The sequence below is a fragment of the Gymnoscopelus braueri genome (assembly GCF_963280865.1).
Source record: "Gymnoscopelus braueri genome assembly, chromosome: 3".
In the NCBI taxonomy this organism is placed as follows: Eukaryota; Metazoa; Chordata; class Actinopteri; order Myctophiformes; family Myctophidae; genus Gymnoscopelus; species Gymnoscopelus braueri.
In genome coordinates this window covers 58,681,087-58,697,501 of record NC_137612.1, presented here as the reverse complement: position 1 = coordinate 58,697,501, position 16,415 = coordinate 58,681,087, and the positions used below count along the sequence as shown (strand labels likewise).

General features: G+C 42.1%; 1 pseudogene across 1 annotated transcript in view; it reads left to right on the top strand.

Annotated features, from left to right (window-relative positions):
• The window catches only part of LOC308082050 (potassium voltage-gated channel subfamily KQT member 2-like), a 13,179-nt pseudogene extending 3,610 nt beyond the window's left edge, over positions 1-9,569 (top strand). The window contains exons 2-8 of the transcript XR_013935067.1: positions 459-567; positions 636-737; positions 3,011-3,142; positions 4,277-4,397; positions 4,673-4,848; positions 6,531-6,832; positions 8,901-9,569. The product of XR_013935067.1 is annotated as a potassium voltage-gated channel subfamily KQT member 2-like (transcript). The remainder of the gene's footprint in view (positions 1-458; positions 568-635; positions 738-3,010; positions 3,143-4,276; positions 4,398-4,672; positions 4,849-6,530; positions 6,833-8,900) is intronic.
• Positions 9,570-16,415: the final 6,846 nt, after the last annotated feature.

The following is a 16,415-nucleotide window of genomic DNA, read 5'->3' as shown; positions in this document are numbered from 1 at the left end:
GACTGACTCAAAGAGGAGACTCAAAGAGTCTCTTATTGACCGACGATCCGGTCAATGCTAATGACTCTTTGAGCCAGTCATCAAATTATTGGATGAGGAATGCGCAGTGGTGTGTTCTACCGTGTTATTATGTAGTATGCCGTGCAAAATCTTTTGAAAAAAACGCGTATACTGTCTATTAACCGTTTCATCTATTGACCACGCACGAGTGTATGGCCTATACGCGCGCATTTCGTGCAGGGAATGATTATCGTATGCCCTCCGGAAAAACCTAGAACACACCACTGGTAATGCGACAAAAACATCTCCATGAATTCAAGGCTTCATGGGGTGTGTAATTGATAGAAAATAAGTCATTTTCTGGTGAACTACTCCTTTAATGGGTTAACAAATGTTTTGTTTTGATGAGGAATATTGCAGCACCATTAATATGATTGTTGTTGTTGTCATGGTTCCAGAGGCCAGCCTCCCAGGAGAAGATATGGCGGATGATAATAAAAGTTGTCACTGTGAGTTCGTCCCCCAGGACTTGACCCCTGGCCTAAAGGTCACCATCAGAGCCATCTGGTAAACATTGAATTCCTTCATTTTACACACATTTTCTCTCTCTCTCTTTTTTATTTTGTTTAACTAAATGCACAATTTGTTATTCATCCATTGATTTATCATTTCTCTATTTCTTTGTTTGTTGGTTTCATTGAGTTTGTGGGTCCAGGATTTAAAGGCTCCATTTGGGGGTAAGAGCACTTCACTCATTTGTTTGTTTTTATCTGTTTTTAAAGGCATAGTTTGTAACTATGCCCTTTGTTTACACATCAAAGCAATAAATGATTTTATAACCAATCATTTCCCTCTATAGCAGCAGTTATCAGCCACCATAGTGTGGTGTTGTTTACCTGCAGAAACACATTGTCCTCTCACTGAAATTTGTTGTTTTCACTGTTTGTTTTGGTGGACACCCAAAAACGTCCCCGTCTACCAACAGTTAAAACACCAAAATACGGTGAGAGGGCAGTGTGTTTCTGCAGGTAAACACCACCACACTGCTCCAGTGGCTGAGAACTAGAGATGGGTAAAACATGTATTTATTGTTTTGTTTTGTTATGTAAACACAGGGCAAAGTTACATAGTATGCCTTTAACTTTATGTTCCGTTCAACATTATTCTCTGTTCTTCATCATTCATTTGTAAAAATTTGCTTTTTAATCTGTATTGAGTTTTACATCATCAAAAGGTGGTAAATCGTGTTCATGACCGATTTTTATTAAAGCAATGAGGGGGCTCTGTTTACCATGTATTTTACAATAGTTTAGAGACCTAGTGAAGCACGCACAACCAACCCTCTTAATTGTTGTCAAATCACGGTAAACCACGGCCTCGCCTGGCTTACTTCTTTTCTAACAACATAAATATCATAGACATTATCTCAGTTGAAACAGTTTTTAATAATAATTTCACTACGCAACTTATTTCTACAAGAAAGTAGTCCCCCGCGACGGTCAGCAAAAAACGGGAAGTTGCTGTTCAAATGAATTAAGTGTACGAAGCGATACGCTGCCTAGTTTCATTCAGTGTCATTTTAAGATTTCTTTGGGGCTATTCAAAAATAGCAGATATACAAGCTCATGCCGCGCTACGAGCTTGTAGATCTGCTATTTCTTTTTTTTATTAAATCGTGAAAATGTGTGCAAATCTTTTTAACTCAAATCTTTGCTTCTGGGGGGTCCCTGGAACAAATACATATCATTTTGGGTGGTCCTTGACCTTGACATGAAAAGGTTTGAGAACCGCTGATATTATAGCAACAAACTGCTAGGATTTAGAACACATCTGTAGAATCCCCGGAAGCAAAGATTTTAGTTTTATTAGTTTGTAATGATAATGATTAAAAGATGAGTGTTAAAAAAAAATCATGTATTGTTGCTTTCTATCGTTATAGTGATTTTAGTGAGTTTTAACTGGGGGGCGAGGGCATTCTGTCCATTGGTAAATAGTCATGAACGCAGCCTCCGATTTCCATGAAACTTTGTACGCACATCCCCACTACTCCAAGGAAGAAATGCCACCCCATTTTTTGCCACCCCATTTTTCAAATCAGCCTCATGTTGGCGCTGTAACAGGCAGATTCATGTTTTGGCCCATAACTCTTGAACTGTATAGGCCAAAACGTGAATCTTCTTCTTACATTGTCATATTAAAAATTTGTGATCGGTAATATATTCATACGGCACGGTGAATATTGTAAACAAGACTTTGACACAGTTTACAGTTTTCATAAATTATATAAACGCCAAGCTGTATTACATCACCAACTAGAAAAGTAACTCGGAGTGCAGATCTCCACCAGGCCTGGTTGCCCTAGGCCTGGTTGCCCTAGGCCTGGTTGCCCTAGGCCTGGTTGCCCTAGCCAGGGCTGTGTCAGTCGTAGGGTGCTGCCGTCAGGACACAAGGGGAAATAGAGTTTGCATGGCAGACGGTGCAGCCGTTCGTGTTTATAGTAGTAGCAAAAAAGTGTGTTTTGAAGAAAACACAAAATGGCAAAAATCAACCTACGTTTCAAGAGTTATAGGCCACAATAAAGTGGCCTGTTCAAATCAGGCTGGTTTACAGGGGCATGTGTGTGGCGCACGTGCAGGGGTGAAAACATGATCTCATAAATAATATATACACCTTCACTTACAAACTTATGACATCATAAATAAGAGACTTTATCCAGTGTCTGGCTTATCTACACTTCAAATGAGGAGTTTTTAATTTGTACCTTTATCTCTCTTCCCCTGTGTCTACCTGTTTGTCTCTCTCTCTGTATGTCTGTCTCTCTCTCTGTCTGTCTGTCTGTCTGTCTGTCTGTCTACCTGTCTGTCTACCTGCCTGCCTGCCTGCCTGCCTGCCTGCCTGCCTGCCTGCCTGCCTGTCTGTCTGTCTGTCTGTCTGTCTGTCTGTCTGTCTGTCTGTCTGTCTGTCTGTCTGTCTGTCTGTCTGTCTGTCTGCCTGTCTGTCTGTCTCTCAGTATCATGCGCTTCATGGTGTCCAAGAGGAAGTTCAAGGAGAGTCAACGCCCCTATGACGTCATGGACGTGATAGAACAGTATTCAGCAGGTCACCTGGACATGTTGGCCCGCATCAAGAACCTGCAGGCCAGGTACCATGTGTGTGTGTGTGTGTGTGTGTGTGTGTGTGTGTGTGTGTGTGTGTGTGTGTGTGTGTGTGTGTGTGTGTGTGTGTGTGTGTGTGTGTGTGTGTGTGTGTGTGTGTGTGTGTGTGTGTGTGTGTGTGTGTGTGCTTAATAAAAGTAAAAGTACTAATTGTACTAAAGTTCAATATGTAATATATAAAATAAATATAAATATTTTGAAAATATAAACGCATTGTGAGCTTGTAGATCGGCTATTTTCAAATGGCCGAAATGGCTGAAGTGGTTAATGTATGTTGTGAAATAAGAAATACAATCTACAAAGTAACTAGTAGCCTAACTTAAGTTTTCAAAACATTGTAGTGTGTGTGCGTGTGTGTGTGCGTGTGCGTGCGTGTATTACTATACTTGTGTGGACCAAATGTCCCCACAATTATAATACAATTTTAGTAATAAAATCCTGGTGCTCACAAGATAAATTGTTGTTTTATGTAAAAAAGAAAGTTAAAAAAAAAGAGAAAATTAACAATGAATTAAGGAAAGATTCCGGTTGAGGTTAGGGTTAGGATTAGACATTGAGATTAGGTTTAGGGAGTACAGATAGAGTAGAGTAGAGTTATGCCTGATTTATGCTTAGTGTCATGCATCGGAAAATGGCCGATCTACAAGCCCACAACGTGGTGCGTGCGTGCGTGCGTGCGTGCGTGCGTGCGTGCGTGCGTGCGTGCGTGCGTGCGTGCGTGCGTGCGTGCGTGCGTGCGTGCGTGCGTGCGTGCGTGCGTGCGTTCTTGCGTGCGTGCGTTCTTGCGTGCGTGCGTGCGTGCGTGCGTACGTGCGTGCGTGCGTGCGTGCGTGCGTGCGTGCGTGCGTGCGTGCGTGCGTGCGTGCGTGCGTGCGTGCGTGCGTGCGTGCGTGCGTGCGTGCGTGCGTGCGTGCGTGCGTCTGTGTGTTTGGAAGAGCGTTTTCTTGTCATTCATCTGCTATAGAATCTTCAGTCTTTACCAGTAAAGATGTTCTTTTCACTGGATTTCTCACAAATCTATTAAAAGTAAATACATAAATAAACAAAATAAGGTGATTCACGTTTACGCTATTTTTATTATTTTTTATCATTATTTGTTCTGTTTGTCTGTTTCCGGGTAGAGTTGACCAGATTGTCGGGAGAGGAACACCAATCACAGACAAGGACCGGCCCAAAGGAGCCAATGAGGAGCTCCCTGAGGACCCGAGCATGATGGGAAGGCTGGGGAAGGTGGAGAAACAGGTGAGTGAACCTGCGGTCCGGGGACCACCTGGTCTGGTACATTCCTGGTGCTTATGGTCATTTCGGTCAAAATAATGTTTAATAGTGTTTAGAGAAGTGGCAAAACCCCATTTATGTAGACGGTTGAATGTGAAAAATATAGCAGTGAAAGATGATACCAAAAATTACTTTAGTTTAATAGAAAAAGCACAGTGGTTACTTTAAGCACCCCCCCCCCCCTAAAGCTTGAAGGAAGTGACATCATCATGACAGTTCCTGTCCCGCCCCCTGTGCAGGTGCTGTCCATGGAGAGGAAGTTGGACTTCCTGGTCAACATCTACATCCAGAGAATGGGAATCCCCCAATCTGAGACAGACGCCTACTTTGGTCCCAAGGAGCCTGACCCCGCCCCTCCCTACCAAAGTCCTGTCGATCACCTGACCAAGAGCCGATCAATGACCAAGATATACACGCAAGTACTCTATTACTAGTACTACTATTACTGGTTACTAGTTACATTACCCTATTATCAATGACCAAGATCTGCACCTAAGTATTGCTGCCACAAGCCGCTGCTGCTGACAAAGCTTGCCTCCACCACCCCAGCCTCCACCTTCTAGGTGAGAGTCTTGCTGACTCAAAAGTTAACTGAATGTTAAACTGAAATTCACATGTGCATGGCTCTAAAGTAAACTGCAATTCAATGTTTGCATGGCTCTAATGTTAAAGGGAATTCAATGTTCTATGGCTCTAATGTTAAACTGCAATTCGAGTCAGGCACGCCGGAAGGGGTTAAATAGTGGGGGGACAGTGATGACGTCATGACTCCCCCCTTCCCCCCGCCCCCCCACCCACTGCGTCGCGGGCATGTACGCGAGCGAAGCGTGCGCGTTTTTTTTTGCTTAATTAATTCATTAAATGACCATAAAACAGTTAACAACACTCTACCCATCCCAGTGTGTCCCATCCTCAAATGTTTTACTTAAATAAAAGTATCAAGGGTTAGAAAACGTTTTTTTCACATTTGAAAACTTGTGAAATGGGACCTTCTGCATAATGAGTAGCCTACTTTTACTTTTGGTACTTTAAATACATTTTGATACCAATACTTTTCTACTTTTACTCAAGTACATTTTGAATACCTTACTTTTACTTGTAACAGAGTATTTTTACTTCGCAGAATTGATACTTTTGTTTAAGTAAAAAATGTGAGTACTTTTTCCACCACTGGTATTCAGTGCATGCAGTGAGTGACTGTTAGTGCACACAGGACGAGGGAGTCGAGGGACACAGCATAGCGACCCTTCATTTCAATAAGGGCAGACGGCAGAGCCAAAACCTGCAGAACATGTTTAGCACAGCCACAGAGATCAAGACTTGTTTATTAGAGGCAATTAGCATGTCTGGCTGGGGCCGCTTGACAATGGGAACGGTGGGGTGGGCGGAGGCTGCGGAGCTACTGCGCCGGTAGAGGAAAAAAAAGACTTTTTTATTTTTATTTTTTTTCAATTTGTTTTTTTATATAGAAAAGTTTGCCTGATTCAAGTTAATGTGATTAAATGTCTTGTATGGGCCCTTAATACCGTTTTGCGTTTTAACAGACATAATTTTTTTTTAAATTCATTATTTATTTATTTTTGCAAAATCGATTGGGTGGGCCAGCTTTCTATGTGGGTGGGCCGCGGCCCACCTAAGCCCACCCGTGGCTACGTCCCTGGAGTGGAGCCATCAACGCAAAGTTTAAAGCTGTTCAAGTGCTGATTTTTTTTTTTACCATTGAGCTAATAGAGCCGGCCTGCTTGCTCAGGGGATAAATTGAATCTTGACCATCAGGTCAAAAATGTTGTCGATCCTGTGTGAGACCTTTGACACTATCTATAATAGATCAATAGAAGAGCAGGGAGACAAAATACAACCACCCCAATTGTATAAGTTATATCCTACTATATAATCCTACTATATAATTGGAGTAACCTCTGTCTGTCTTGGTGGGTCGTCGACCGGGTATGGGCTAGTTGTATTAACATACATAGTGAGGCTTTAACTGTATTTCATTTGTTGTAATAAATGGTAAAAATGCTATTACTGTTACTAGTTACATAACTCTACATCAGCACTATTATAATTTATTGCATGTATTTTTATATATTCCAGATGTCCAGGAGAGAAGCTGATTAAATCTCAGTCAGCCAATAAGATCATCAGGTCCGTCAGCTCACACAAAGCCTTCGAGCCTCCGGCCAATCACTGCCCTCCCTCCACCTCCTGGCAGCCTATCGGCTCCCAGCTCCACCAGCAAGCTCCGCCCGCTCAGCCCCGAAGTCACGGCAACACCCCGAGCCCTGTGTGCGACGGGTCGCTGGTTCGAATCCCACCGCCGCCGGCCAACGAGCGCTCCTCCGGAGACCGCCACAACGGTGGGCGGGGCCATCGACACAGCGCCGGAGAGAGAGGAGGTGAGAGAGAGTTCGGAGCAGTGTTCATTTCGTCGACTAAAACTATGACGAAAAACAGGGACGTGATGCGACGCGTCACCATGCGACGCGTTGTGAGCTTGTAGATCGGCTATTTTCAAAAGATTTTTATACATTTTGAAAACTTGAAATGGGACATTATGCACAATGAGTACTTTTACTTTTGGTACTTATGTACATTTTGATGCCAATACTTTTGTACTTTTACTCAAGTAAATTTAGAATTCCGGACTTTTACTTGTTACAGAGTATTTCTACATTGCAGTATTGATACTTTTACTTAAGTAAAACATTTGAGTACTTTTTCCACCACTGATATTTGTTTTATTTCTATCCCAAATAGCTGATCTACAAGTCTCACAATGCGTCGCAGCACACCGTGTTGTGAGCTTGTAGATCAGCTATTTTTAGTTTCTTTGCTGAAGATGTGGTGTACGGCATGGATTTATACACAAAGGGCATTTCTTTCAACATAAAATGCTGCATTCAAGTTCAGGAGATTTTGGAAAAGGCAATGTTCTGGAATGCTGCCTTCGGTTACAGCATGGCAAGGGGGCATTTGTGTTTCTTTCACCATATTAAATGCTGAATTCATGGTCTGGAGAGGACACTTTTTACAGAACGGGTAAAAGGGCCCTTTGATGTCTGTGTGTGTCGTCGACTACCTTTTTTCACAGACGAAAACAAAATAAAAACAAGATAAAAACTAACCTACTATGACTAAATATATTGACAATTTTGTCATCAAATAAAAACTAGACTAAAATGTTAGTGAGGGACTAGTGAAGAAGAAATCCAGTAGCACTAAAGACAAGTCATTTTGTGCTTGGTTGCACTCAGGTGTAATGTTCAGAAAATAGCAGATCTACAAGACACGCTGTGAGCTTGTAGGTCGGCTATTTTCGGCACACGGCTAAGTATAAATCAGGCATTACGATGCCATCTCAGCCACCACTAAAATACATTTTAGTAGACTAAATCAACTGCAGATTTAGTCGACTAAAATCTTCTGATATTTAGTCAACTAAAACTAGACTAAAACTAAAACCTTTCAGATGACTGAAATATGACTAAATCTAAATGGAATTTTATTCAAAAGACTGACTAAAACTACATCAAAATGTGTTGTCAACGTTAACACTGGTTTGGAGTGTATTGCCCCCTGGTGGTGGGAAACGGTACTCAACCTCAGTACTTGAGTCAAAGAATAGATACTGCTGGTCACGGGTCAAATATTTATAAGTGAAAGTTGCTCTGTCAAATTTGTACTTGAGATCCAGTGCAGCGATAGTTCAGGTAGGCACGGAAGGCAGGAGGTGTACATTGCTAGCTCACTGTCCCCGCCCCGGACCCCCCCCCCCTTTCATTCACTAACAAGTTCATTCATACATACACCCACAAGTCAGTCTGTCTCTCCACGTTCAACCTCACTTCATTCTCATTCGCTACGAGCCAACTCACACACGCCCTCATTCCCACAGCGCATCTCAGGCGGTCTTTTTAAGAAGTCCTCCATTCACTGTTCATTCTACGTGCTCAGCTGTCACAGCTGGTTGTACAGCTGTCACCGTTCAAATTCCCTCCACCTCCCCAGCCTCCTCCCTGTGGCATTTAGTTCTTATGTTAACCCATTAAGACCGGGAACGCATCTGTGTAACCACTTTAACCATAATTTGTATACTTTGGCTATTCAATAATAGCAGATATACAAGCTCATAGCACGGCACTAGACTATGAGCTTGTATATCTGCTATTTTTGAATAGCCAAAGTATAAAATAATGGTTATAGGCTATAGCAAAACATCTAAAATGACAGAGATGCGTTCACATTCTGTGATTGTACTGTGAATCTATGGATTGTACTGTGATATGTGGTATCTTAACTCATGCAATTGAAAGGTTCAATGTTATGTTCATGTAATAACTGTATCTAATGCTTTGAGGGGTTTGTGATCTCAGACATTTTTTTTAAATTGTTTGGGTGAACTACTCCTTTAAATAAAACATGTGGGTAATTCTTCCACCGTTGCCTTTTTCTCATCCATGTAAGGAGAGAAGCTGGGTAGCGACGCGTCCATCTCCATCCCCTCCGTGGACCACGAGGAGCTGGAGAGATCCTTCAGCGGGTTCTCCATCTCACAGTCCAGAGAACACCTGGAGGTCCTCAACAACGGCCTCCACGCCGCCGCCGCCCCCTCCTCAGTGCTGGGGGAGGGGCACCGAGGAGACCACCACAGAGGAGGAGGCCGCTACGCCGGCGGCGGTCAGCCCTACATCGCCGAGGGAGAGTCCGACGACAGCGACTCGGACCTGTGCGCTCCGTCGCCGCACTCCACCACCGCCCAGCGAGCCTGGAGCGGAAACAAATAGAACCCAATAGAACCCAATACTGACCGAGTAGAACCGAGCCCAACACAGTAGACCGCGGGGTTGGGGCCCGAAACCGAAGGAACCGGAGGGAACCAGATCCAACATTGAGGAACCGGAATCGGTTCCATCACATTTGGAGCCGTTTTCCGGAACCAGGTTTTTATCACACTGTCAGAGCTGGTATGTGGACTTCATGTCTGATATACAATTACAATACCAGTGGTTGTCAAACGGGTTAATTTCAAGGACCACCATAACTCTGAGAGTGTACAAATGGAACCAAATGGACCCTTACGGATGCCTTCGGTTCCATTTGTCCATTTGAGTTACAGACCTACAGTATAAGGGTCCATTTAGAACCCCCTAAAGGAATGGTTAAAGGGAACCGTTAAGGGATGGGACCGTTAAGAGGGGATTGTTAAGGAACCGGAATCGTTAAAATCCTGTTTGATTGCGGGGGGAGTCTGCGACTTCATCGTCATGTATTTTTTTGAATAGAGCTTGTAGATCGTCTATTTTCAGCAAACATATTTAATGTCGAGCGTAAAACAGAAAAGACACTAGTATAGAGCCCTGAGCCAACCATATAGATACTCGTTGTACCCGGGTCTACACTAAATCTCTTTGAGCTTGTTGGTGAATGTTCCCCCTCCAGAATAGACATGCCCTGGGGTTCAGCTGGTTAAAGAGGAAGATATAGTTCAAATGGAAGGGATCCCGACTTCATTCGACTGCCAGTCGGTAGTAGTCTGTTTGGTGGAGAGTCACCTTTAAAGGGGGAAGGGTTACTTCAAATGGAGGGGGGGTTCAAATACCCCTTTATTTAGCAACCTAGAGACAAGAGGATAATTATTTTGACGGTTTACAGTAATCGGTACAGTAATCCTGGGCTTTTAGAGTGGTCTGTAGTAACACTAAACGATTGTACAGGAGTCACATTTGAACTGTATGTGCATTACTCCTTCTGTTTCAGTTCTATCGTGCATGTACTGTATTACATGTACTGTGCTAAATGTACTGTATTACATGTACTGTACCAAAGGAACTGTAGTACATGCACTGTATTAAGACCAATACGTGCTCCCACCGACACTGCGGTTCGGACAGGCTTTCCGAACTATAGTTGGGAGAGTCAGGACATCTGGAAAAGTTCTCAGACCGCCCATCCTAGGTTCGGAATGACGTCGATTTGTAGTTATATATCACCTCCCTTTTACCAAGAAGCGTTTGGATGTTTTGCGCTTTACAGAACAGCAACAAACACAAAGACAGAAGGACGAACAGATTGTGTTTGTTTTACCCCCCTTTTCCCCAATTTAATCATTATGCCAATTAATTCCTCCCCACAAACATTTTCTGTGTTGTCACTGCTGTTGTATCCTACTGACTCACCTGCCAGTGAGGAGCCCCCACCGGGAGGACGTAGAGCCTTCGTCCTACTCCTCTCGGCCCTCCTTCCCCAGCCCGTAGGAGTACGTGCAGTGACAAATATCATCCTCCCTGCCAGGCTTCCCTAAACCCGAACACGGGCCAATTGTGTTCTTATAGGCGCTCGACAAGGCCGGATGCACTGCGGTGGATTCGAACCCCCAACCTCCATGGTGGTGGGCAGCTACAGAGTGTGTTTTCTTACGGGGAATGTGTTGAACGGTACAGCATTCTGTTGTCAGACGGATTTAGCTTTATAACAGGGGTCTTCAACAGGGGGTCCGGGACCCCTAGGGGGTCCTCAGAGTTACTACAGGGGGGCCTCCAAATCTTTGTGTGACAGGAACTTTTTTTTTTTTTTTTTTTACATTAACCACTTCAACACTAGCCTCGCTATTCTGAAGGAAACATTAGCCGAAAATAGCAGCTCTACAAGCTCAGCGCGAGGCACTGTGAGCTTGTAAATCAGCTGTTTTCGGCAAAGAGGTTTGGTGTAGAAGGAAAAAGGAGCAGACCAAGTACAGAGCCAATGGTCAAGTTTACTAAGTATTGAGGGTTTAAGTGGTTAAATGAAAATACACATTAACATCCAGCATATTACTAGAACATATAGATATAGTGTGTAAAATAAACTAAAAATGTACACAACACCGATGATAGTGCTGTCTATGAAACTGTCTAGTGGTCCCTGCTTCATCTCTCTCTCAGCTAAGGGTCCTTGGCCTGAAAAAACTAAAAACGTTGAAGACCCCTGCTTTAAAACATCTGTCTATGCTCCTCATGTATGTGTACTTTATTACATTATTATTATTATTACTATTAATACTTCAAAAGGATCCTTCTTGATCAGATTGTCTTTGACGGCCAGGAGAGACACCATGAATGGTCTGGGACCAGTTCTAACAGGTTTTACACTACAATAAGACAGTGGTCCTCAACCTGTGGGTCGGGACCCCCGGAGGGAGTCCCCAAAAGATTTTTGGGGGGTCCCAAGATGACAGCGAAGTGACAATATAAGGACTTTTAAGACAACAAACTATACTATAGAAACTGGTCCAACATTGGCCAAATTGTCAAATAATAATAAGAAAGAGGCAAAGATTTTGGAAATAGCAGATCTTTGCGAGGCGTTGTGAGCTTGTAGATCAGCTATTTTCACAATATGTATTTGTGGAAGCAAGTCAAACTAAAGTTAATGCCTCAACTCCTACAATTCCAAAAGCTTGTCAGGGTGGGGGGTCCCCAGTTCCATATGATAATTTTTTGGGGGTCGCGGCCTGAAAAGATTGAGGTTTTTCATGTCAAGGAGCTGCGGACCCCCATCTGAAAAACATTTTGTGCCAGGGACCTCCAGAAGCAAAGATTTGAGTTAAAAATGTTCGCTTTAAAAATAAAAAAATATATATATATTCAAAGATTTGCACAAAATTTCATGGTTTTTCAAAACAGTTCAGCTTGTAGATCTGCTATCTTTTTGAATAGCCAAAGTATGAAATATGGTTAAAGTGGTTCAAATCATTGTGACGCTATATTAAGTAGTTTAGCTGGGGACCCCCCTGCTAACTCCCCCCCCCCCCCATGAACCAATGCTGTAAGGACAGGTGTGCGTGGGATGGATTCCAAAATAGTGGATTTGAATTGGTTGAAATAGTGGCTTGAAAATGGGTCTGTAGAAAGCGATGAGTGACGTCATGGCTCCCTTATAACTGTTTTACAGTCTATGATGTCTTTTAGGAAAAGTCCTTTTGCACACCTACAAACGGACAGGTGCGTCGGAATATAGATGCGGAATATGGAAGAAAAGGGGAGAAGGGAGAGGGAGTCCCGCACACTGTCTTCACTTATAAAGAGGTTTTTATTTAGGATGCAACGTTTCGGCCGCTTGGACCTTCATAAGGCATAAAGAAGCAAGTGGCACACAGCCAGTATATATGACATCTCTCAGAGAGGTGAGGGCCAATCAAAGCCACACACCAATCTGTTACCATGGAGCAGGGGGTGGCCCATATACTGTAGGTGAGAGGAGCTGGTACTTTTCCACTGTAAAAAGAAGTATTCTTACAGAACATGAGAAAACTGTCTATGATGTCAACATGTTAACATGTGAACAAGCCAGAGTGTATTTTCAACCTATCTTCATATAAATGCTCCTCACTTATGCTCATTATAAGATGCACCATGTGTGTCTACTCACTCTGTCTCAGAGGAGGCTGCATACCTGCCAACCCTCCTGGATTCGGCAGGAGACTCCTTTTATTTGACTATTTCTCCTTCCTGACTCCTTTTCCTCCATTTCTCCCTTTTTACTCCTGTTTTGGGGGATTTCACCTTTTTCTAACCCCAATGGCAGTTGCAAGGAGTTGCATCGGTGTGGTTGACCTTAAAACAGTTTTGTTGCAAGGAGTTGCGACTAGTTGCATTGGTGCGGTTTGGCCTTTAGGTTGGCTGTTTTTTTTCTTCCCTAAAATGCAATTGGCCTAACTTCTGCTCTCACACTAGCCGTGTTTCTGGCTTCCCCCTCCGCTCGCCTCTTTGTTACATCTTGTATGGGTGTATAGGAGTAAAAGTATTTAGTTCTGGTTACTCAGTCATTTCTATGTTTTTATAGGTGTTTCTGAAGGCTTTGTATAACATCTACAAGCAAGCACATCAGTGCATGCAGTGCAGGTGGTTTCAGAGAGTTACAGTACTTCTCTGAAACAAGAGTTACAAGGTCCTATAAATTCATTGTGAAAACATTACAGCAATTCATTGATATCAAAATTAAGAAATGTACTTCTACTTTTACTTTTACTTGTACTTTAAGTATTTTTCAAAGCATGTACTTTGGAATACTTAAGTATATTTAAAAACAATAACTTTTTTACTCTTACTTGAGTAACATTTTGACTGAGCTTTATTTTACTTAAATAGTGGAGTGAATTTGACCAAGGAGTATCTGTACTCTTACTCAAGTACTGGGGTCGAGTACTTCGTCCACCGCTGCACACACACACACACACACACACACACACACACACACACACACACACACACACACACACACACACCCCTACCATTAATTCATCTTCTGTATATAGTATACATTATATACTCACTGTATAAATATATCTCATATCATTTGCTGTACATAAATATTGCTACTTGATCATTGTAATTGTGTCATTATGTAAATGATGCTGCTTAGCCTCCACAAAATGAATGTAAATAAATAAATGCATAAAACTTTCAGTTTACTGCAGTTGATCAATGATCACACTTCATAATAAACGCTTCTCTTTCTTTCATTCATAGTTGGCCTTTTTTTGGTTGATACAGTACAGATACAGTTGATACAGTACAGTCAAAAAAAGTTTCCTTTGTCCTGGAAGCAATGCAAAATGAGATAGCAGTTAAAGCTAAACATCTACCTTATCATCCTTTCAGGATGTCTTCTATCAGTTGATGAGTAAGCATCTATGACAAAGGGCCGCAAAAATATGACTCAAGAATCATTCACACCGTTTTCTAGTTATCTGGATAAAGGGAGTGGGTCAACTTGAACTTACCCACTGGGTCATCTTACCCCGTTCTCCCCCTATGCTAAAAAGATAACACAAAAAGCCCCGGGGGCCTTGTTCCAATTGTGGTCCATTGTGCTCAATTCATCAGTAAATAAGCTCACGTTAATTCATTCATTAATGGATATACTGTAAATATGAATGAACGTGTTTTGCCAAAATCACTGTAGGTCTTAATCTACCATATTACACCATGTTAAGCACTTAACCCCCAGTACCCGTATTGTGGGGAAAGCTTTCGCAGAAAATAGCAGACCAACAAGCTCAAAATGCTGCATTGCATTGCAACGCGTTGTGAGCTTGTTGATTGGAAAAATAACAAAACAAAATAATCACAGAACTTCATGGGTTCTGGGTAAACCCTTCATAGTCCAAACGAGTCAGGATGTTCACCTGATCTATTAGATACATTTTTCACCTAATGTTCACCTGATCTCATGGATTAAAAAGCAAAATAAAATCTCACGACTGAATAATGTTGTCGGGCCAAGTTGTAATCTGCCATTTGTTAAACAACAGCATTAACCTTTACTTGCTTTTATGACACTAAGGAACACCCTTTAATCTATTCTGTTGCTAGTTTGACCACTTAAAATAATTTTTCATCTTAAACTAATAACCCAAAATAGCCGATCTACAAACTCGCAACACGTCGCCCTGCGAAGCGTTGTGAGCTTGTAGATCGGCTATTTTTGGTGCGTGACATGCTTCCATAGAAGACATGCTGACTGTTATGGAAATAATGTATCCAGTTGAGGTGACCGCATTAAAAACAAGCATGTTTCTCTTAAATATCCTCCTGTCCCCCCTTAGCTCAAGATGGCCCCTGTAGTGTACCCTGAGCTCACTCTGTAATGCTCCTCCCAGCGTGGTGTCCCCTCCAAGCTCTCATAAAAGAAGTCCCCCTCATATCTTTTCTCAGTGTCTTTATACCTCTCTCTTTATACCCAGTAAGCCAGGCCCAGGGGGTCCCATGACCGAGAAACAATAGGTGTGGCGGGGCCTTTTGCATACATCAAAAGGGTTGATTGGATCAAGACAGGCATCTCTCAGTCTAGCAGGCTTGGTCTGCAGGTCCCCCCCCCCCCAGTCACTCTTATGCAGTGGTGTAAAGTAACTAAGAACATTTACTCAAGTGCTGTATATAAGTACAATTGAGGTACTTTTACTTTACTAGAGTATTTCCAATTTTCAGTACTTTTAGTTCTACTCCACTGCATCTCAGAGGCAAATGTTCTTTTACTCCACTTTACTACTATTATTTGAAAACTTTAGCTACTATTTACTTTGTAGATTTTGATTATTACAAACATACATTATCCACTCCAGCCTTATATATACATTTCGTCCATTTGAAAATAGCCGATCTACAAGCTCACAACGCCTCGCTGTGAGCTTGTAGGTCTGCTATTTCCAAAGGATTTTTATACATTTCATACATTTGAAAACTTGTGAAATGGGACAGTACTTTCTACTTATGGTACTTTAAAGTACATTTTGATACCAATACTTTTGTACTTTTACTCAAGTATATTTTGAATTCAGGACTTTTACTTGTAACAAGAGTATTTCTACATTGCAGTATTGATACTTTTACTTAAGTAAAACATTTGAGCATACTTTTCCCACCACTGCTCTTATGTCTTAATATCTAAGTAGGAATATACACAAAGGTGGTGTCTTACCCCCAGGCTAGGTTCAGGGGGTATCAGGTGGGGTGTGGCTTTCCATCTCCTTATCAAAGGAGAGACACGTCTGGTTACCAACCACAGTGGGTGTGGAGCAAATGGAATCTCAATATACATACAATCATGATTATGAAATGATAGATCAATATTTGACGGTCCAATACTGCCATAACACGGACCTCTATGGAATACAAATTACTGAAATTAGTCGAGGTGACTGAGAACTTAAATCCATGTTATCTATTGGATCAGCCCATTTTCACCTAATGTTCAGCTGTCATGACAGGACCAGAATCATGTGATTTTAACCCATTAAGACCTGAGGCCGATTCTACAAATGCCTTCTAGACAAGTAGTTCTAACTTTTTCGTAATTCAAAATTATTCAAGATTTTTCTAAAATGTTCAAAAATAACAGATGTACAAGCTATGTGAGCTTGTACATCTGCTATTTTTGAATAGCCAACGCTAAAATCTAAAATGAAACAGACGCTTTCGGTCTTAATGGGTTAATACAATT